The sequence below is a fragment of the Capsicum annuum genome, chromosome 1 (assembly GCF_002878395.1).
Source record: "Capsicum annuum cultivar UCD-10X-F1 chromosome 1, UCD10Xv1.1, whole genome shotgun sequence".
Classification (NCBI taxonomy): Eukaryota; Viridiplantae; Streptophyta; class Magnoliopsida; order Solanales; family Solanaceae; genus Capsicum; species Capsicum annuum.
In genome coordinates, this window is record NC_061111.1 from 248976215 (window position 1) to 248978844 (window position 2630).

Below are 2630 nucleotides of genomic sequence, written 5' to 3' on the forward strand. Positions count from 1 at the left end.
ATATTCAAATTCATAGTACTTTATCTGTAACGACCCTTCCAGTTGTTTGTGGAATTTTCTCACCTTTTCTATTTTAGCTCTCCCTATAGTTGGTGTACGTGAATTATGACTCACGGATGAGTAGCACCAATTCTTGAGGTGTTCAGAAGTAATTTAAGTCATTAGTTGTATTCTTGAGTTTTAATAAATTTAAGCTTGATAATGGTCAAGTTCTATCAAGATGACCCGAATTAGTGTTTTAGTGATTCCAATTGAATCGGAACATAATTTTAGTCCATTTACATATTTAATTTATTTCTATGTGGTTTCAAATAAATTTTAAAAATTTATTAAAGTTTTGGGTATTTTAGATAATAAGTTTAATTGGTGATTTAATAGGTCAAAATCATAAATTCTTTTACGGTTCCATATCACGGCAATTTCACTTAATAGGGTTTAACCCTTTTTAACACTAAGCAGAAACTGAAAAAAAAGGGATAGAAACTGCTGCGACGTCAAAAGACGGAGAACGAATTCAGGTGACTCTTGTGTTGTTAATGATTTGTTCTTCTTTAGAATTTGGTTTAGAAGTTGATCATATAATATGGTGGTAATGATTACAATTACATTGATTTGACATAATAATAATTAAAAAAAAAAACCATAATATCATTCAGAATGGTGAAATTGTGCACTGCTTCATGATTCCTAGTGCACCGTGTCATGATTTTAACAGAAATTTATATATTATTTCTTAGTTTCTAATACGCAGTTTCACGGTTTTCTTAGAAACTCAAGAATCAGTATATTTATTTTCTTGTCGTTCTACAGTTATAATTTTAATAAAATTTATGTTTTAGGTCTACGGTTCTTGGAATAAGAGTTTACAAAATGGGTCATTAAATTTGTATTCTTACGTGAATTATATATTTGAACAAATTTAAATCATCCGAAAGCTTTACGGAAGGGTAAGACCGTTGCAAATTAGTTTGCATTTGGATTCTTCGATTGAGGTAGGTTACGATTTAATTGGAGTTTAGACTCGACTTAATTGTGTGTATGCTCCTAAATTGGATACTTGTTGATTGGTATTCAGACATATTTGAAATTGTTGATATTTGGATTGTTAATGCGTGTATAAATGATTATTGAAAATTTACTTGATGAAATTGTCTTATGACTTAAGTGTACTTGTAAACTCGGTACATTGTGTTGTATGCTGTGATGTTGTGTAAATTTGATAGTGATAATATATGTATATATTGGATCAGGTACCACACCGGTACGAATATATATATGTTGGATCGGGTACCACACCGGTACGAATATGTTATGTTGGATCGAGTACCACGTCGGTACGGATATGTAATGTTGGATCGGGTACCACGCTGATACGGATATGTATATTTTGGATCGGGTACCATGCCGGTACGGATATGTTATGTTGGATCGGTTACCACGCCGGTACGGATATGTATATGTTGGATAGGGTACCACGTCGGTACGGATATGTATATGTTAGATCGGGTACCACGCCGATACAAATATGTATATGTTGGATTGGGTACCACGCTGGTACGGATATGTATATATTGGATCGGGTACCACGCCAGTACGGATATGTATATGTTGGATCGGGTACCACGCCGGTACGGTACATGAACATAGATTGTTCCCTGCAGGTCATTGACTATTTGGGCAAAACAAGTCCCATAGCAAGTGTGTACATATTTGTGTTGATTCTGTGGATATTTACAGTATAGTTGATACTCTTGATGGTTGTGTGATTTGTCTGTGAGCACTATTTGACCTGTTGTTATTGTATTATTGATTCATTTAATATTTGTTATGTGACGATGCTTGTCTACTTGTTATTTGATTTATGTTGTGTACATGCTATTAAATTGAGTTGGCCTATGATACCTACCAATACATATTGATTTACTGATACTATCCTGTACTCTTTTTTTGTTGAGTGCAGAAAGTGTTCTAGAGGCTCAGACATAATCTCACCTCTAGAGTTTGATAGCAGATCTTGATCCAAGGGTGAGCACTCTGTGTTCAGGCTACCATGGGTCATCCTATTTGTTCTTATCCATCTTTCGGGCAATGAAACATTCTTTATTTACTTTATTTTTGAATATCTCTTTAGACATGATCTTTGTTAGTAGTTCTTGCGTGATAACTTTCAGGTCTTGGATATTTTTGTAAGTAGTTTATTGGATTTTCACATAAATAATGATTAGTCCTATATTATTGTTATTATGTTGATTTTGTAATAAAATCATCTTAATATTAATTAATAATTCAATTATGATTCTCCCACAGAAAAATTAATGTGGGTGTCATTCATGGCGATTTGAGTCATGAAATTATCCCATAGTATTATTAAAAGAAGACAAGAAAACAAGTTAGTGTCAATTATTGAAGAATAATCCCATCTTATTCCAAAGTGGAAATGTGTATAAGCATTGTTCTAAAAAGCTCGACATAACCATCCAAAAGAGGAAAATTATTTTATTTACTCTTGATAATCACGTGGAGATCATACCGTGAATGCAATTATATTCCAACTAAATTTCCAAATGTAGCTATAGAATGCAGTGATCTGAATAAATGAAGAATTTTTTATATGGCCACTGATGTGGACT

General features: G+C 32.9%; 1 long non-coding RNA gene across 1 annotated transcript; it reads left to right on the forward strand.

The window, feature by feature from the left end:
• Positions 1-408: 408 nt before the first annotated feature.
• On the forward strand, positions 409-2244 carry LOC124889491. Its single transcript, XR_007048525.1, has 2 exons — positions 409-518; positions 1961-2244. It is a non-coding gene; the product is annotated as an uncharacterized LOC124889491 (long non-coding RNA).
• Positions 2245-2630: the final 386 nt, after the last annotated feature.